Source organism: Lontra canadensis, unplaced genomic scaffold (genome assembly GCF_010015895.1).
Source record: "Lontra canadensis isolate GAN:19392208 unplaced genomic scaffold, GSC_riverotter_1.0 scaffold14, whole genome shotgun sequence".
In the NCBI taxonomy this organism is placed as follows: Eukaryota; Metazoa; Chordata; class Mammalia; order Carnivora; family Mustelidae; genus Lontra; species Lontra canadensis.
Genome location: NW_022631008.1, coordinates 5,318,575 through 5,339,855, shown reverse-complemented (window position 1 = coordinate 5,339,855; position 21,281 = coordinate 5,318,575). Strand labels below are relative to the sequence as shown.

Here is a 21,281-nt window from a genome sequence, read left to right as displayed (position 1 = left end):
CGTTTGTTAAAGAAACTTTTTTCCACTGCATATTTTTTCCCGCTTTGTCGAAGATTAGTTATCCATAGAGTTTAGAGTCCATTTTTAGGCTCTCTACTCTGTTCCATTGATCTATAGGTCCATTTTTGTGCCAGTACCATATTGTCTTGATGATTACAGCTTTGTAATAGAGCTTGAAGTCTGGAATTGTGATGCTGCCAACTTTGGTTTTCTTTTTCAACATTCCTCTGGCTATTTGGGGTCTTTCCTGGTTCAATATAAATTTTAGGATTGTTTTTCCATTTCTTTGAAAAAATTGATGGTTTTTTGATAGGGATTGCATTAAATGTGTAGATTGCTCTAGGTAGCATAGACATTTTCACAATATTTGTTCTTCCAATCCATGAGCATAGGACATTTTCCCATTTTTTTATGTCTTCCTCAATTTCTTTCATGAGTATTCTATAGTTTTCTGAGGTGGGATTTTAACTTCTGTGTGATGAGAATGGGCATAAAATGACTGTGAAAATTGGTCTCACTACCAAATACCTATTAGAGAAGTTCCATTTCTTCTCATATGTAGAACACTGTATTGTTTTCAAGGTGCTACCACATGTAGACATGATCTCATTTGATCTTAATAACCAACATATGAAGTACCAGCAAGAACAGATATTTAAACCTAAATTTTGCATGTGACAAGTTGACAGAGAAGAGGCTCTGTTAGAGGTCACATGATTGGTAAGTGCAGATGGGAAGATAACATGCATGGAACCCGTGTTCCCTCTCAATCACTCTGTACAAAATAGCAGTGGTGCCAGTAAGAGATATAGTTTGCCCCAAAAAGACTGCCAGGGAAGTTGATTCTTTGTTGGACCTCTAGAAATTGTAGGTAAGTGTGATGGAGTTGTAAGATGTGGCTCAGAGAAGCTCCTGAAAATCAAGCTTGCTGTTAGGAAGCAGATATTCTATTTTGCTCTGGTTTATGCTATGCTCATTTCTCAGACATGTCCTGTGATGGTGCTCTGGAATACTTCTTTCAATAGGGCATGTGCCCATGATAAGATAAAGGGAAAAAAGTAGATGAAAAAAAGTATGCGACAGATGAGATTTAACTCCCATTAAATACTGTTTATCAACCTTTTAAAAGAACAAAGAGTACTTCAGATTCAGAAGGGATAAAAGAAAAAGACAAGCTTGTTTTCAGCTGTTGTTGCAATTGCTTGCTACTGACTTGGTAATAGAGTATTTATATCATTTGAAGAGTTGTCCTTTTCATGGCACACAGGCTTTGTCATTACACACTGGGATGGAATGTGCCTCCTGGCTCTCATCCTCTGAGAAGGATCCCATACCTCCTTCCACAGGGTGGGCTCCCACCAATCTTGTGTCTCCTGTGTGGCTTTCTACCCAGACATAGTGGGTGAACTGGGTAAATATGTGCCCATCGCTACTAAAAGACACTGTTTTGTTGTCTGTGTAGGTCACTTGAATTGAATGCATGCTCACTGGTGAATAATAGGACTATCCTCTCAGGTCTTACATATATACATTGAAAAGAAGAAAGTCACAGAATAAGGTTAGTTGTCTTATGGAGAGAAGCAGAGCAAGAGACTATATGATAAGAGGCAGACAGCTTGAAGAAAGACTGAAATCTCCCAGGCTCTGGGATTTACAGTTCCCAGTTCCAGTGATGTTTGGCTATACATATTATCTTTGACTTGCTTGAAATATCACTCACTAAAGACTGAAAAAATGTCCACAATATTTTGCAGCTCCCATCAAGAGGTGGATCTGTTTCTGCATTCCTTGAGTCTGGGATGATTTTATGAATTACTTTGACCAACAGAACATGGCAGAAATAGAATTGTGTGAATTTTCAGTCTGGGTCTCAAAAGCTTTGCAGTTTCCTCCATTGCTCTTTTAGGAATCCTGTGACCACCATGTGAAGACACCTCATTTAGTTTCCTGGATATTGAGAACTACATGGTCCACCTGATTCCTTTGCAATGGCTGATAGCCTGCCAACCCCCAGAAAGGTGAAACATACTAGGTAGAATTGTGACTAACCTGCCAGTTGTGTGCCCATGCATGAGTCATCTCAGCAGAGACTAGCTGAGGCCACAAAAACTATCCAGCCAATTTTCAAAGTTGAGTTAAATAAAGGGTGTTGTTTTATGTCATTTAGTTTTTGGGTTCATTTGTACTCAGTAAAATCTAACTGATACATCTCTGTACCCTGCCAGTACACTTCTACCTTAAATTTTCCCTAAGCTAACTTGAAGTGTGTGGCTTTGTATCTGTGTATATTTGTACTTGCAATCTAAAGAATCTTCACTAAAAGAGAAATTGTATCAATAGAGAAGGCTATAATTAACAAAGCTATAGAAAGAATGTGGAACTGATTGGCTGAGTCACTCAGAGTGGCATACCCAAAGAATTCTTTCATTTGCATTATGAGGTAGTAAAGCAGTTGATTAAGCAAAGAACCCAGCCCAACGCCAGTGGATGCCCAAATGTGTTTATCCTACCCTTTACCTTGTAATCCTTGTCCTGTGGGATACAATATATTCTGTGGTCTGACAACCAATATGTGGTGTCGCAGTGACTGTTCTTGCTTCTTACATCTTTTTCTATGTGGGAGCATTTGTGGTTCTGATAGCTTTCTAATTTTACCAGTTAAGCATTGCATCGCAGAATGGAAAAGAACATTGTCTGAACAAAATTGAGTCTGACCTAGAAGTAAAATGGACAAATCTGGAAATCATTCACTATGAAGACAGGGGCCTATTGATGACATTTTTGGTCTCAGTTGTTAGATATGTCTAACTGGATTATCTCCCTATTGGAAGAAGGTGGATAAGAGCATAATTCAATGTAAGATAGTTAAATCACGTATGGCAGGGATACTTCTAAATGAAGAGGAATAAAGATAGGTATATTCGTGTGTGTGTCTGCATGTGTGTGTGCGTGCGTGTGTGTGTGTGTGTGTGTGTGTGTGTGTGTATGTGTCAGCCAAAGGAAGAATAGAGAGACAACTTTTGCAACTTTTGGGGGAGTGTATCTATAACCCATATCCTCATTTTTTCTGCATACTGTTCCCCTCCTGCTAGGTTTAGATTCTCAGCAATCATGTTTACATTCCATAAACTTACTCTCGGCTATCATTCATTGGGCCAGGGGTAGACACCTCATTACAGCTGGGCCAGTCAGACTCTTTTAAAAATTTGGGCCTTCAATTAAGAGACACTTAGTGGTCTTATTTCAACCTGGACATCTAAACTAAGTTGCTGTGGAACACCTTCATTTGGCTACATGTTTGCAGATGCACTGAAAGACAAATCCAGCTTAGGACCGGGAGAAGGGGAAGGGGGTTGGAGGAAAACACACACATACTGAGTCCCAGGTTCCTGATAACTTCCTAGCAGCTAGTTCTAGCTCTTGGATTCCCACCAAATATCCTCGTGTCTTCTAATAAACTCCCATCATGATTAAGGTAATTTGAAGGGGGAATCTGTTACTTGTAATCAAGAGAGCATTGACTAAGGAAAATTCACATCAATAAAGGGGCAGTTATTCTTAATTAAAATTGTATGAGAGGATATTTGCCAATGCCTGGCTGTATATAGTTTCTATTTTATTTTCTGTTACTTATGACAGTACTCAATCTGGGAGCCAAAAATATTGTGTGCCACTTCAAACTCAGGTGACACTATTTGCATTATCCCATTTATATTATTATTAGAAAAAACATTTTTCAATTTCCCAGAGTATATTTAAATAGACATATCTATTGTTTTTTTTCTTTTAGTGATTTGAGTTTTGAATATATTCTTCATCAATCTTCAATTCGCTTTTGGAAAATGAGTTTAAATATCAGCACAAAGACATGTTGTAAGAGGAACATTCACTATCAGTTTAAAATGTTTTCTCTGCTTAACAGCCAATGCTCCCCTAGTCTGTCTTTTTCCCTAGTGGTAATTCTTCCTGGAGTTCATAAATCAATATAGTTATATTCACGTAGGAAATGGCCCTGGTTTTAAAAGTTGCGTCTTTTAAGGGAAAAAATACCAATTTGGATTTAATGATGATGTATGGAAGCTTTCAGAAGTCTAGTCTGAAAGCAATATTATTTAAATTTAATTTCCTACTTTGGAGTCTAAGCAAAAAAAAACTTAAGAGGACTTCATGAAAAGAAAAACACAAGTACTCCAAAAGCTCTGTTGGGGAAGTATAAAATTAAGGACTGAGAAGTGATTTTCAGGTGAGCTTGATCAATGTAGACAACTAAAAACAGTACCCAACACCCACTCGAGTTGGGGAGGAGAGAGAGAGGAGAGAGAGGGAGATACTCACAAGCAGATCCCACACTGAGTGTGGAACCCCGAGATAATGACCTGAGCCAAAACCAGGAGTCAGATGCTTAACTGACTGAGCCACCCAGGCACCCCTGAACACAATATTTTTATTTAGAAAATGTTTTATTCACTCTGCATTTAAGTATTAGACCAATTCTTGGTGGAAAAATTCACCAGGCAGCTGTGTATTCATTTGCCATATGCCATGTTCTCTCCAAGCCAGACATGATGAAATCTGATTTACATTTAGGAAAGACCAGCTGCCTCCTCCAGCAAACATGTCCACCCAGCACTCAGAAGGTAATGGGAACCTACTAACTGAGAGCCAAATGACTCAAGCATTTTACAAGAGCAATTGGTTTAGTGGGAAGATATATTTTATTTAAAAAATTAAAAAAAAAACTGAAAGAGGTACCAACTATTTCTTTTTTAGTCACTTGTTAAATAGAAATTATAATAAAATGCATTATAACTTTAAAATTAAATCAATAACTTTAACAATAAATTTAATTGAATTTATTATAATAAAAGCCATTCAGTTTCAAGTTGTAATAACCTACAGTCTGGTCACTGCTGTAACCTACACCTATTTTGGGGCTTCAGACCTTTCTCAAATGCTTTTCATAGAAATATTCAAATATGTGGATAGAAACCCTCTCAAATCTTAATGCTTAAATCTCTGTCACAAAGATGATGATGTTAACCACACCATCTTTTGAGAAGGCACAACAAACAGAGACAAGAGAGGATTTAAGTTTGAATATAAGCTTTCAGATAAATCTCTGCATGAGTGAAATTTATTCTTCCGTGTTTCACTTTCCACCTACAAAAAAAACCCCCAAAAACCAAAAAAACAAAACAAAATCCCAAAACACAAAAAACACAAAAACAACAGCAGCAGCAGGCACACATTTGCATACTACTTATGAGGTGCCAGGCACTGTTCTAAGCTCTTTTACATATCAACTTATTTAACCCTTCAAGGTCCCTCGTAGGTAAATATTAGCATTCTTCTCATTGGGGGATAAGGTAGGGAAACTGAGGTGGGGAAAGGTCTTGTAACTTTCCCTTAGCTACATAGTGAGCAATGGAACTAGGGTTCAGTTCCAGAATTTGCCTGAACCACAATTCAAAAAGTTATAAAGTATGTAGTTACACCATCTTAACCAAAACACATCTTCATCAACAGAGAGTGTAAAATCTCTGGATTAGTGAAGATCGTTTCAAAGTCATATAGCAGAAATCCATTTAAATTGGTTTGTGCAAAAACAGGAATGTATTTGCTCATGAAACTCCAGTGTCCGCAGGAGGTCAGGCACAGGTAGATGCAGAAATCCAAGCAGCAGAAATAGAGAATCTCATTCCATTTCTTTTTTTCTCTGTGTAAGGTTTTAACCCTTGGGAGTTTCTCTCATTAAATTGGGTCTCAGCAGTTCCAGGCATAGATCCTCAAATTTCCAAAGCCGGTACAGACAGATTGCCTTCATGGTACCGATAAACGTCCAAACTGAGTTTCACTGACTGACTGGCCTGTTCTGGATCATGGGCCATCCCTGAACAAATCACAGTGGCCTGGATAACAAGATATTGTGATTGGTCTAGGTCATATGTAACTTCTGCAGCAAAGCATACATTCAATTTGACCTAAACCATATGAACTGAGAATGAAGAGGTGTGATTCCTCAGGCCACTATTACCAGAGGACCCGGATGGATGCTGGTGGGCAAAAATATGACAGACAGATGGCTACCCCAATTAGACTGTTGCTTTGACCATTTCCAGAACTAAAGCCTCTAAATTTCTACCAAAGGGGAGAGGGCAGGGAGGGGTAAGAAAAGGCCATGGGGTATACATAAATCCTAACCACACTTAAATTACCAAATCTTATTTCCTCTTAATGACTTCAAGAACTCTTTTGCTATAGAAATTTTACTAAAATAACCAGAATCATAAAGAACAAGATTTATGGGGCACCTGGGTGGCTCAGTGGGTTAAGCCTCTGCCTTCGGTTCAGGTTATGATCTCAGGGTCCTGGGATCGAGCCCCGCATCGGCCTCTCTGCTCAGCAGGGAGCCTGCTTCCCCTCCCCTCTCTCTCTCTTCCTGCCTCTGCCTACTTGTGATCTCTCTGTCAAATAAATAAATATTTAAAAAAAAAGAACAAGATTTATGTAAAAACTTTTGTTTGCATTAAAATTTATAGTATTAAAAAAAACCCTGGTGATAACCCAAAAGTCCAGTAGTAATGATTGGTAAAAGTCTATGGAATATGCATCCAGTAGAATCTTATACACTTACTAGAAATGATGTTTTTTAAAGAATATTTAATTATATGTGAAAATATTAAAGATATAATGTTAATTGGAAAAATGTAGAAATCAAAAATACATAGCATGTTTCTAATTTTATTTAAAAAATTTCTATCCATATAAAGGAAAAGCAGTAGGGCAGAAATCAATAGTGGCAATCTCTTGCTGGTGGGAACAGAAGTAGTTTAAATTCTCTTCCCTATACTTTTCTCTATCTCCATATTTTCTACAATGAAAATATGGAGATATTTTTAAGCAAAGGAAAAATAACCTCTTAAAGTGAGTTGAATGAACCTTTATGTATTTTGTACCTGTTAAATTTGTGTCACTGTACAGTGAGAGACGAAATGTAAATAGCACAAGAATCAAACATGAAACACTCTTTCAGGTAATCAAGAGTTGGTTGTATTTGACTACTTCAAAAGGCTGTTTTGTGAGTTCTTTCTTCAATCACTATAAAGCTTGATTATACACTAGAAGAATATTTACACATGTGTGCCCAATTCTACAGCACATGATATAATAGCAGAAAATTCAAGCCAATACCATACCGTCTTGATGATTACAGGCCTGAAATTGTGATGTCTCCAGCTTTGCTTTTCTTTTTCAAGGCTACTTTGGCTATTTGGGGTCTTTTGTGATTCCATATAAATTTTAGGATTATTTGTTCTAGTTCTGTGAAAAACACTATCTGTATTTTGATAGAGATTGCATTAAATGTGTAGATTGCTTTGGGTAGTATGGACATTTTAACAATATTTGTTCTTCCAACCCATGAGCATGGAATATTTTTTTCATTTCTTTGTGTCATCTTCAATTTCTTTCTTTTTTTAAAATTTTTTTCCTTCTAAGATTTTATTTATTTATTTATTTGACAGACAGAGATCACAAGCAGGCAGAGAGGCAGGCAGAGAGAGAGAGAGGAGGAAGCAGGCTCCCCACCAAGCAGAGAGCCCGATGCTGGGCTTGATCCCAGAACCCTGGGATCATGACCCAAGCTGAAGGCAGAGGCTTTAACCCACTGAGCCACCCAGGCGCCCCTTCAATTTCTTTCATCAATGTTTTACAGTTTTCAAAGTACAGGTCTTTCACTTCTTTGGTTAGGTTTATTCCTAGGTATCTTTTTTTTTTTTTTAAAGATTTTATTTATTTATTTATTTGTTAGAGAGAGAGAGAGCACAAGCAGGGAGAGTTGCAGGCAGAGGGAAAAGCAGGCTCCCTGCTGAGCAAGAAGCCGATTGTGGGACGCCATCCCTGGACCCTGGGATCATGACCTGAGCCAAAGGTAGACACTTACCCAACTGTGCCACCCAGACATCCATATTCCTAGGTTTCTCATTGTTTTTAATTCTAATTGGGGTTGTAGATGAGATTGATTCCTTAGTTTCTTTTTTTGTTACATCTAAATAAAAAGTTTCTGTGTGCAAAGGAGACAATCAACAAAACTAAAAGGCAACATACAAAATGGGAGAAGATATCTGCAAATGGCATACCTGATAAAGGGTTAGTATCCAAAATATATAAAGAACTTATACAACTCAAAACCCCAAAATAATGCAATTAAAAATAGGCAGAAAACATGAACAATCATGTCTCCAAAGAAGACACCCAGATGGCCAACAGACACGTGAAAAGATGCTCAACATCACTTGTCAAAATACAAATCAAAACTACAATGAGATATCACCTCACACCTGTCAGAATGGCTAAAATCAAGAACACAAGAAAAAACAGGTGTTGGCAAAGATGTGAAGAAAAAGGACCCCCTCTTGCACTGTCGGTGAGAATGCAAACTGGTGTAGCCACTGTGGAAAACAGTATGGAGGTTCCTCAAAAAGTCAAATATAGAATTACCCTTGATCTAGCAATTGCACTATGAGATATTTACCCAAAGAATAGAAAAATACAGATTCTAAGGGGTACATGTACCCCAATATTTATAGCAGCATTACCTACAATAGCCAAATTATGGAAACAACCTAAGTGTCCATCAACTAATGAATGAACAAAAAAGATGTGGCTGGCGCACGTGCGCGCACACACACAGACAACTCAGCCATAAAAAAGAATGAAATCTTGTCATTTGCAACAACATAGATGGAGCTAGAGTGTATTATGCTAAGCGAAATAAGTCAGTCAAAGAAAGACAAATACCATATGATTTTATTCATATGTGGAATTTAAGAAACAAAGAAAAGAAGCAAAGGGAAAAGAGAGAGAGAGAAAGAGAGAGAGAGAGAAATCAAGAAACAGAGTCTTAGCTATAGAGAACAAACTGATGGTTACCAGAGGGGAGGTGGGTGAGGGGATGGGTGAAATATATGATGGGGATTAAGGAGCACACTTGTGATGAGCACCAGGTGTGGTATGGGTGTTAAATCGCTATATTGTATAACTGAAACTAATATTACACTCTATGTTAACTAACTAGAATTTAAACAAAAACAAAAACAAAAACCTAACGAAATCTTGATTTTTGTTTTCATTTTTCATTTTACAAATATCTTTTACATAGATTATCTAATTTCAGTCTAAGAACAGTACTGAGGTAGTAATAGCCACTGATAGTGAATTGAGTCCTTATCAAACTGCTTTTAGTATACTATCATTTTGTGGTAGACTGCTTTAAGGTGGCTCTCAATGATCTGTTCCTCCTGGAACGTCCTGCCCTTGTGTAACTCCTTCCCTGTGAGTATGGGTTGGCACTAGTGACTTCCCTCTAATGAATGAAATACTGTAGAAGTGATGGGATGTCACCTCTGAGGCTGTTAGAAAAACACCGTGCCTTCTGTTTTGGAATCTCTCGCTCTCAGCCCTTGCTCTGGAGAAAGCAAGCTGGAACATCTGGGAGAAGCAAGCTCTGTGAATAGCCCTGTAGAGAGGTCCATGTAGCAATGAACTGAAGTCTCCAGGTAACAGCCAGCTAAGATCTGAGGCTTGTCAACAGCTACATGAATGAGTTTGGAAGCATATCTTCCCCCAGTTGAGTCTCGAGATGTTTGCACTCCTGCTTGACACTTTGATTGCAGCTTTGTGAGAAACCTGAGCCAGTGGAGCCAGCTAAGCCATGCCCAGATTCCCAGTCCACATAAACTGTGGGAAAATCAGTCTATTGTTTTAAGCCATTAGGTTTTGGGGTAATCTGTGCAGCAACAGGTAACTAACACACATTTTAAATTCTCACAATAGCTCTATGATGTAGTACTGTCATGCCAGCCATGTCTAGCAAATGAGGAAATCAGGGTTTAGAGAGGTGAAGTAATTTTCCCAAAAGCAAATAGTTAGCAAGTGGCAGAGCTCCTGGCTCATTGGACAGCAGAGTGTGAGCCCTGTGCTGAATTGCCTCCTAGGAGTAAGACAAGATGTGATTTGACTTAACACAGGGATGATGTGAAGAACAGATTCCAACAGAAGCACACTTGATTTGAGGAACCTTCCTAAAAGGGGTCTAGGGAGATACTGCAGGTGTTACTGTCTTATTGTGGTGACGACAAACCTACAGCTCACACAGCCAGGATGCGGGGATGTTCACCTGGCCCTTCAGAGTCTCCGTCTCTGCTCTGTGCTTTCTCACCCTTAGATTCATGCTCCTTTTTTATGAAACAGACAGACCATATGTTGCAAATACACATGTTTTATATTATAACAGTAATGTGTGTTGTGTAATAATAATATTACAGAACCATCCGCTATTAACTAAATGCACATCAGTGTTATGTGTGTCTGTGGAAGAAGGGGTTAGTACACTTGAAGCAATGTGAAAGATTATCCAGAAGTCAGTGGGACCTGACATATCTTTTTAGTATGAAGGCATAAATTGCCATGGATATGCTGGAGAAAATTGCTCCCGTCTGCATCGCAGGAGCACTGCCTCTGCTACCAAACTGAAAACCTAATCAGGTCTTGTGAGCTTTGAGACTTTGGTTTCCTCTAAAGTCATTTTTCAACCCTTCTTGTAAGATGCCCCATTTATATACGCGTGACCAAACCCTAGGGTAAGTACATTTTGGTCTTCCAATGCCTTGGGCATAAATTAAGGCCTCAGATGGCCTTAGAAACAGGCTCTATCATGTCACAGAAAGGGTCAGGAGATGACATTGTTTTATTAGTTTACAATCTTTGAAATAAAATATGCTAAAAAAATATGGTAGCCAATGTGAGAGTATCTTGTTCATTTATTTGCAAAATTGCTAATTACTAATTAAATATCACATTTAATACTTGATTTTTTAAAAGCATCTGTGTAAGGAACTGAATTAGGTTCAGAGGGACAGAATGATCAAATGAAAACATAATGGTAAAGGAAACCCTTCTTCTTTCCCTGAATGTTTAATTAAATTGTGCTGGACAATACTTCTGGAGAGATTCATGGTTTACTAAATGCCAAATTCTCATACAGGTGACAAAGATTTCCTTGAGTAGGACAGAGTTCAATGTTAAAATTTGTACTATAATCAAGTTTTAAGATGTAAGCTACTTAAGTTTTAAAGTATACTATTCTTGTTCACTTACAGTAATATAGGAGAGAGTTAATTACAACACTCCATTGTGTTGTCAGGAATCATGGAGGAAAAATATTTCAGAATTCATAGGAATGAGTTGGAATGTGGAGTCCTTTCCTGCAGGGGCCTCTTTCTCCATCTTCTTCAGATGAGGTGGTCTTTCAATTCTTATTTTTCTTGCACTCTGACAGCTGACAGAATCTTTTTACATATCTTAGGTCTGTTTTCTGTCCAGTGATTTGCAGGCTTAGTACAAATCCCTACAATTATATTGTTGCTAATCAGGCAACCTATTGGCTTTTGTGTATTTTATAGCTAGACATCTTATTGAATTTCCACATACTCTTTAATGGCATTTTCATTTATTCACTTATGTTTTCCAAGTTGATAATCATATCATCTGTAAGTAATAAGATAGCTACTGTATGATCAGTATTTATAAATTTATTTCACTTCTTTTCTTTTCTTTCTTTCTATTGCATTGATTAGAATGCTCAGAGGAGTGCTAAATAATGGTGTCTTATCTGTATAGGGTTTTATTAATAAGCATGATGTTGGCTATTGTTTGAGAAATATGTTCTTTTTTTTTTTAAAAGATTTTATTTATTAGACAGAGAGAGAGAGATCACAAGTAGGCAGAGAGGGGGAAGCAGGCTCCCTGCTGAGCAGAGAGCTGGATGCGGGGCTCAATTCCAGGACCCTGAGATCATGACCTGAGCCGAGACAGAGGCTTAACCCACTGAGCCACCCAGGTGCCCAGAGAAAGATGTTTTTAATGTAAAAAGCTGTTCCTTTCTATTTCTAGTTAACTAAGAATCCTATTTCTATTCCTAGTTTACTAGTTTACCAGTTTTTAAAAAATTATGATCATATATTGAATTTTGTAAACTTTGGTTCCCTTTGAGATGGTCATCACGTGGCTGATGTGATATTCTTTCTCCTATTTTTTTTTAAAGATTTTTATTTATTTATTTATTTGACAGACAGATCACAAGTAGGCAGAGAGGCAGGCAGAGAGAGAGAGAGAAGGAAGCAGGCTCCCTGCCAAGCAGAGAGCCTGATGGGGGACTCGATCCCAGGACCCTGAGATCATGACGTGAGCTGAAGGCAGAGGCTTTAACCCACTGAGCCACCCAGGCACCCTCTTGCTCCTAGTTTTAAAGGCAGTTTATCTCCCCCATAAAGAGGACTCCGGTAATAAAATACTTGCAACATGACAGCAGCATGTTTTCTTGCTTAAAGATTACATGTCTCTAATCAGGTCTGGATTTCTTTGAGAGTAAGTTCCTTTATGTATTTTTCTGTTTCTCTGGCTGTAAAAAAACATTAATTTTGTGTGTTCTGCTGACTCCCATAGATCTTCTGCTATGCAAAGTGTGGTTTGCAGATGACCACCATCACCATCCCCTGGGATTTTGTGAAAAATTTAAATTCTTGGCTTCACCCCACCCTGTTGATTAGTAGCATTGCAGGTGGGGACCATGAACATGAGGTTTAACATGCTTTCCAGGCGATTCTTCTGCACACTAAGATTTGAGAAACACCATTATGGGAAGCACGAATCATGACTTTCTAGATGCAGAACTATTGCAAATGGAACCCCAGAGTCACATCCTAGGACCAGTCTCTTGTCCTGCATATAAAGAAGGGATCTGTGAGTGGATTCAGGGTGTGGAGATTCAGTGGTTGGAGAAAGTAGCAGGCAAAGGCATTCTTTTTTTTTTTTTAATTTTAAAAATATAAAAAAAACCAGTTTATTTATTTATGACAGAGAGAGATAGCAAAAGAGGGAACACAAGCACTAGGGAGCTGGTGAGGGAGAAGCAGGCTCCCCGCTAAGCAGGGAGCCCGGTATGGGGTTTGATCTCAAGATTGCTGGGATCATGACCTGAGCCAAAGGTAGACACTTAACCACCTGAGCCACACAGGTGCCCCAGCAAAAACATTACCTGGGGCTTGAGGATATATCTGACCTGAGGCAATGTTTAGTAAGTAAAAGAGAAAAAATTCTTGCCAATAGGGTTCAGGGCAATGGAACTTGGTCTGGACCCATCTCTATTTTCTCCAAGGCCAGGACCATATTCTTCACCTCAGTTCAGGTCAGGATTATTTGTACACCACCACACACAGGAATAATAATGCTAATTGTAATAATACCTATCATTTCTTCATGGCTTATGTTGCACTTTTCTTTACTCCTCACTATAGGTCTCTAAGGCAGGAATTGTCATGCACATTTTAAAGATGGGACAAATTGGGGTGCCTGGGTGGCTCAGTGGGTTAAAGCCTCTGCCTTCGGCTCAGGTCATGACCCCAGAGTCCTGGGATCGAGCCCCGCATCGGGCTCTCTGCTCAGCGGGGAGCCTGCTTCCTCCTCTCTCTCTGCCTGCCTCTCTGCCTACTTGTGATCTGTCTGTCAAATAAATAAATAAAATATTAAAAAAAAAAAAAGGAAAACAAGTCTTTAAAAAAATAAAGATGGGACAACTGAGGCACAGAGCAAAGAAGTTACTTTAGGTGATTAGGACAAAGTGAAGGGAGAGCATAATATTACAATCAACAGAAGCAAACTGGAGAATTAAATAAGAACACTTACAGAATGTCAATACAATGAAGGCCAAAAAAACTAGTGACGTTTTCTTAAAAGGTTATGTTTCTTTTATAATGATGCTTTTGCAGATATAAAAACTATTTCTGATAGGGGACCAAACTGGGGGAGAAAAAACAAAATAACACCCAGGAATGGAACTGGGATGGATGCAGAAAATAGCGTAATTTTGCCCTCTCTGGGCCATAGAAATTTTGTGGAGTGGCTCTCGGTAGCCGTTCACTAAATACAATTGTGGTAAAGATGGGAGCAGCAGCCCCAGCACTGAAGGCAAAGATGGAGTGAATCATTAGGTCAGAGGCAGCATCCCCAGCTCAGGAGCTGCTGTGTCGAATGTGAGAGCAGGAGTCTCCCCAGTAGAATCTGCTCTGAGAGGTTCTTCAAGCTGCCAAGTTTCAGCTAGCCTCCTGTCAAAAGTGTACTGCACAAAATCCCTTTGTGGGGTACTATGTTACTTAATTGAACACACAGAGATACGAAGGAGAGGTTTTTCCATGAGCAGTTTTTCTGTTATATGTAAGATGTCATGCAGGCCAATCATAAAAGGAGCAGTTATGGCAAAGTCAAAGTCTGTTTCAAGCGTTAAACACACATATGTACACATACACAGACCCTTTATGATTATTTAAAAAGCTCCTTCTGAAGACAGTTGGCAGGATACCCTCTCTACCTTCTCATGAGAAGTTCTGCATCAAGGGACCTCATATGCTTATGGGAATTCTTGACTTCCACCCACTTTCAGTGGTTAAGGGATATATTTACTTGCTGAAAGACTAAAGGTGAAATGGCAAATTATTCACGACAGTCTGTAAACTCCGTAGTGACTTGGAAACCTGGATATATGAAATAAGTACATGCAGATCTCAGAGTGGGGTGGCACCTGGAAGGTTATCTAATTTAATCCCCTGTAGCTGAAGTCCAAATAAGCAAATGTCCTGAGATGGACACAGAGACATACTGCCAGATCCCTCTTTCAAGAAGGGGCTTGTAGCCAGCTGCTGAGATTGGGTCAGGACAGCCTTCAGCTGTCTGCCCCTTCTAGGATGTCCTTGGCTTAGGGAGCTGTCTCTCCTAAGACACTGCTCTTCTTGGGGCAGCTCACAATCAGCACCTGAGGGAGGAAGGGGTTGGAAAGTCTGACCCTTTTGGTCTAGCTTGGGACAACTTTGATGGATCAATGTAGCTCAGACTCCCCACAGGGTTGGCTGAGGCCATTGCTGGATCAACTCTGCAGCTCAGTTTCTCCCTCAGCCTGCCCCTGTTTCCTTCCACCCATTCAGTGTGGTTCTCAAGGGCGTTTTCTAATCAACATCAAGCACAATAAACCTCATCTTAGACTATGTTTCTCTTAGAGCATGGAGAACCCAACCTGGGACATGTCCCCAGGCATGCTGTACTTCCCAGTGCTGCAGAGTGCATCCCCCCCACACAGTCTGTGTTTCAGATAGTGTTAGACAGCTCTTCCACCAAGTGTTGGAATCTCCTTCTCTGCATGTGTTGTTAACGAGATCCATCCTCTTGAACCAACCAGAACAAGACTAGGCTGTCTGCATTCTATTTTGTTTATTTCCATTCTCTTGCCCAGAATTCTGTCTTGTACCCTAAAAGGTAAGCCAAAGTTTTAGCTGATTCATTACCATCTCCTTCTTTTTTGGTAATTGTGAGATAAATTGAAGGGAAAAGCAAATGATTCATAGGTCAACAGTTCAGGAAACATGAAGCAGTTCATGTTTCTTTTTAGGTGACTAACCATTACAGTTTGGGGTGTGAGGGGTGCTTTCACAGGAGAAAGGGGCAATGCTGGGAGCCAGGGGAGAAACAAAGTGCTTCTTTCAAACACAGATCTGTTTCTATCTAATATCCGCATCTTATCATTTCCTTTTTCCACTGTAGCCTTAACTCATCCTGTTCTTGTTTCACTCTCTCCATGTCCACTGCTACTACCTTGGCTTGGGCTCTCACAATAACTGCTTCTTCCACACTTTCTCTCTCCCACTCCATAGTGTGGAGCGAGAGGGAGGTCTTGATAATACCGACCTGATTATTTTGGTCAACAGCTTAAAATGCCATAATGAAGCATTATCATAGCAAAAACCTGACAACAACCCGAACGCCCATCCATGGGAGAACAGATCATTTCCTTGTGGCACATTCATAAACACAGTCCTGTATAACAACAGCAATGAATGAATGAACAGATTACTAGCATAACCATCCACATGAACAAGTCTCATGAATATAACACAAACCATGTCATGAAATATAACATTCTACACAATTTATATAGATAATAAAGCTCAAAATAATCTGGGATGTTGGAATGCAGGGAGGTACATTTAGGGAGGGTGAAGTCATCACTGGGTGGAGACACAAAAGGAACTTGTGCTGTGGTGATGTTCCACTTCTTATCTTGGTGGTGGTTAGTGACATGGGTATGTTCACTTAGAGAAAAGTAACAACTATGATTTGTATGTCTCCCTGTATGAACATTAGTGTTAATAAATATATTTACAAATCCTGTAATTATTCCCTCAGGCCTATAAGGTAAAGTCCAAATTCATAAGATCCCCTCAGTGATAAGCACATTTCTCAAACCTCTCTAGGTATTCTCCTCGTGTATGTTGACTTCACTTAATCTGAATTTTTTGCCTCTCCCTGAAAGGGACAGCAGGGCAGGTGGTAGAGTGATAAATACAGGTTTTTAATGAATGAATGTGGGGTGATAATTGTGGGGCTGATAACACTTACCCTACAGCGCTTTTGTGAGGATGAAATATAAGAATGTACGTGCATTTCTTGGCACAGTTCCTGAAGCATAGCAGACACTCAGCATTTGTTAGCTCCTTCCTCCTTTTCCCTCCCACCAATGCAGATGAATGAACCTATGGTAACTCTGGTGATTATTAGGGTAGTGTTGCTGAAGTCACTTTCTGAGCAGTATGGCCTATAAATTTCATTATCCATTTGGTGGAGTTTATTCCCCAAAGACACTCTGACTTGTCTCCAATTCCCAAGAATACAAGTCTTGACACAAATGTGACTTTCTTCTGTCCCAACAAAACTCATACTTTAATGTTTAAGTCAGATCCCTTGGAAATATCACCACATACCCATTATCTGATAAAGGGATAAAGAACAGCTGCAGCTAAGGAAAGACATTTCATGGGGTCTGGTTTTACTTTATTTGAGCACTGTAGGTAGATGGGGTCATTAGAAGGATCTGAGAGTTTTAGAACTTCAAGCTGCTCTTCTATTGGTTCCTGTTTTTCAAAATATTACCTTCTTGCTATAAAAATGCTTTCTTTCTTGTGCCAGATTTCATAAAGACCTTCCATCTGGTCTGTCCTGATAACTAGAATCTTGAGATGCTCACTCCTCTTACAACTTGTACTTTAAAATGATCCAGATATAGAAGAATTAGGTTTTATAGCTTTTTCTAAAGGATTTTTTCTTCCTAATCCTACAACTGCATGTATTGAGAACTGACCAAGAGGAGAGAGCTCTAACAATGAACCTATCACAAGTTTTCTGCTGGCTAGGTTATTTTTCATTTGTCATATCTTAGGAGAATAAAACCATGACATACAAGAATTGAAATCTCTTAGAATAAGGACCATACTGAATCAGGTAATCCATAGTGAATCAGGTAATCCATAGTGGGCAAAACAAAAAGGAGAGAGAGAGAGAGAATACTAAGAATGAAAAACAAGATTAGAGTCAAACTGTATTAGAAATAGAATTCTCAAGGATTTTACCAATTTGTTGTGATCTAGGAGTATGCCAAATTGACTAAATGATCTTTATAAATTCTGGTCCTTAGTTTCTTAATCCACAAAATGTGGGAAAGGATACTAAATTTTGACAAGTAGATGGGCTATTGATGAAAGTCCTTGCACTCTGAGGAGGATGGACTTTGGTAAATTCACTCACCTGGGCCCCAAGCTGTAGGGAACATACAATGACTCAGGGAGGAGGAAACAAGGGAGTAGTTAGCCCACTCTAAAGAGCTGCCCCTTTTCCCCCTTTCTCTCTCCTATTCACCCATCTGCTCCCCTTTCCTCCTTCCTCGTCTACCCATCTGCTCCCGCCTTGCTCATAGAGCATACTTATCGCTAGTGTTTTCCTGAAATTAATATTCACATAATTTCATATGTAGAAAAATGTGGGAGGTGGAGAAAAAAGGACAGTACAGCATAAGATGCCCTGAGATGGCCTTGACAGCATATGGTATGAACAATAAATCCCCATTTGGTTAGAATTCATGTCTTGAGCATCTTCAAGCTTATTTTCTCATGTAAATAAGCCTATAGAAGTGGAGGAAAGACCTCCCCCTATTAAAATATTAGCTTTAGATCTTTTACTTGTAAAGGGTAGCGTAGAAATAAAATTCTAAGAAGGACCACAGACAAACGGAAAAAAAAATGGGATGTGCATGAAGGCAAGGTCTAGGGTATCAGACGTTTGAGCCATAAGAAGATAACCCAATGGTCAGGGCTTACTGTTTTCTGTAAAGGGATATATTTTTGATTTGAAGCCTTGGACTCTTGGTGGTGGTGGTTGTGGTGGTGTAACACGCTGATGGGAAGGAGCTTCAGCCAGTTTGGGCAAGATGCTGCTGGTGACAATCTCACTTTGCTCTCCAATAATAATCTCATCAAACAGCAGGGAATGGGAATATACTGCAGTGTCACCTGAGCTAGCTGTGTGTCCTAGATTTTCTTTCTTCCTAAATACTCTCTCTGAGACATCCTGACTTGGTTATTTACCTCAAAAGAAAAGAAATTTATTTACATAATTGATGCTGACCAGGCATCCGTAAGAAGAAATGGAGAGCAAATGTTTTAATAGGTACCGAAATGGCTAACAAAGGTGCCATCAGGGTGAGTATCAAGGGAAGTCGTGGTTTATACATGAACATGTGCCCAAGAGAACTGTGTGTTTGGGAGGATACTCAGAAGCGCCTGGCCTAGGAATATGGCCCCAAATAAAGTCACCATGGGCAGAAGAGAAAATGCAAACTTGAGTTTACTGTCGGTGATGTTGATTCCTGTGGAATTTTAAATTTGCCAGCTAGTAGATATAAATGGTCAATTTGAACACTTTTTAATATAAAAATAGTCTGTGAAGTCTTCATCCCTGGAAATCTTTATGAAAGGAACAATTACCATCTAAAGGAATATTTAGGCATGCATTTGCCAAGACCCCAAGAACCAGAGTTTTGGCTACATTATTTATTGAGCTCCTTTCTGGCTCTGTCATTACAAGTCTCAATTTATATAGAGATCTGTAGCGGTCCCTGGGTTTCAAAAGACCCTATCAGGTGATGATGACATAATAGTTAAGTTTTATCAACAATGATGAGTCAGGATTTGAGTGAGTTTCTCTGTATAGTTCTCTAGTGATGAAATATCTGGGCAGAAGTACTTCTCCCACCTCTAGGCAGCAAAATGGTTCATTGTGGAGGTGCTATGCAATTTCAGAAATAAGCAACACACTTTGCTTTAAACATGGTGCAGAAATTGAACCGAGTCCCACTCAGGAGGCTTGCTTCATTTTCACGGTTCTGTGGTCTAGGAGCTAAAGTTCTGAAGGGAAGAGAAAGGCAGGTAGGCATATATTTTTGTACTTGTTTAGTGGACCTCCAAAGCCTCTCCTCACTTATTTGTTGAAGATGGGTCATCTCATTTAATTCAGCAACCTGTTAAGTCAGGGAAACCTCAGATTCATGGGTCATGCTGGGTGTTTAGGGTCAGGCACATTATATCTAAATGTGTAACCGCAGAAAAATGTGACCCAGAGTAATGTCAAGTTCAGAATAGGTGCATAAACTGTTGGAGTCTGGGGTAAAAGAAGAATGGTAGGTGAACACCACATATTTGGAGAAAACACCCCGCCCCAACTTATTTGACCATCTATTATTCCCTCCTGGGCTCGGAGAAATCTGGTGCAGGAGGCAGGGAAGGACAGTGAGGAAGGTTAGGAAGAAGCATCCTGGGATGCTGACACACTCTGCCTCATCCTCCGAACTCAAGGACAAGCAAGGTATCCAGAATTGGACACAGCCCCCCAAAATAAAAAAAAAAAGTACTGAAGTATATATATTTTAACTATGCGAAACCATGTATCATCCAGTGATAGAAGCAGGAACCCCTTCCATTTAGCCTGGATGCCCCTTCGTCTTCGTTAAGCAGGAGTCCAGTCTCTCACCTTGCAGTACTGGGTGGAAATAGCTGAAGACCAAACTTCCTGTCTCAACTCTCACTTTCCAGGTTTATTTTGTAATTTAAGAAAATGAGTCAACCCTATCACCTGCCCACCTGGGTATTTTCTTTATCAGGACTAAGCACATCATTATTTTCTGAGGGCTGGAGAAACCACACCGTCCTTTCTAATCAAAGGTTTTTCAATCAGCCTTGGCTTTGAAATCACCTCGTCCTCCAGCGGTCCTCGCCGCACACCCGTCTCCGCGTGATTTCCACTCAAGTTTTTTTCCTCCTGGCACCCCTCCCACATTCATTTCATCTTTAAGCCGCCTCAAATCCTTTTGCAAGGAAGCAGGATAAAATTCTTAATCCACAGTTATACACAATGTCGACACTCCGCTTCACACATTTGAGGGCTGTCTGACCGAGAAATGCGTTCCTCACTAAGAGGGTCCAAGGGCAGGCACAGTGCCCAGGCGACCCCCTGTAGTCTATCTCTCCCCGTCCCCCCCACCCACGCTGCCTTTGGCCTCAGAGGGGCCAAAAATCCCTAAAGCAGCGCTTGAGCCGCTCACCCGAGGAGGGGGTGAGCAGGGAAGCCGAGGTCGTCCCCGGCAGCGTGCGCCCCTCACCTTGTGGACCGTGCGTACAGCCGCGTTGCACTGGGTGACCTGGGGCGTCCCGCTGGTTCCCGAAGTCTCACTCCGAAAACGCTCGGTGCTCTCCTGAGCTTTATCAAAGCACAGCTTCTCTCAACATCCGGCTCTGGGGCACGCTGGGCTCATGGGGCGAGGGCCCCTCAAGCGTCCTTAGCCCGCGCCGGTGCCCCCAGGCTGCCGCGAGAAGGAGCCAGGAGCGGGGCGCGCTGGGCAGCCGGGTGGCGCTGCGCTTGGAGAAGTCTGGGCGCCCCGACTGGAAGAGGAGGCGAGAGCGAGAGCGGGGAGGGGGAGGAGGAGGAGCAGGAGCAGAAGCAGGAGCAAGAGCAGGAGCAGGAACAAGAACAAGAACAGGAGCAGGGGGCAGTCTACTGAATCACCCGGCAGGTTGCAGGCACCCAGGACGCCACTGAACAGCGAAGGGGGTGGGAGGGACGAAAAGGTGAGCCGGGTGCAATGCGGGCGGTGGTTGCGGAGGAGAACTCGAGGGTCGGATCCCCGAGGTGTTTCAGGTCTTGCTTAGGCTGTAAAAGAAAAATTCTGGAGCGGATGGTGCCCTCAGGGCTCCCGGTTGCAAACACTAGAGGGCAGCGCTGTCCATGCTATAAGCCTGGCCTATGGGTTTGGTGGTGTGGACGCGGGTCCCGCATCCAGAGCCCTTTGTTGG

At 40.6% G+C, this 21,281-nt stretch overlaps 1 protein-coding gene across 2 annotated transcripts in view; it reads right to left on the bottom strand.

The window, feature by feature from the left end:
* The window catches only part of HTR1E (5-hydroxytryptamine receptor 1E), an 85,338-nt gene extending 64,438 nt beyond the window's left edge, over positions 1–20,900 (bottom strand). The window contains exon 1 of one of the 2 annotated variants that reach the window (XM_032858068.1): positions 20,591–20,900. The gene's annotated coding sequence lies outside the window, so the exon portion shown is untranslated. Of the gene's footprint in view, positions 1–20,533 lie in introns of both variants that reach the window. The other variant, XM_032858066.1, reaches the window with a different exon arrangement.
* Between the last annotated feature and the right edge of the window lie 381 nt (positions 20,901–21,281).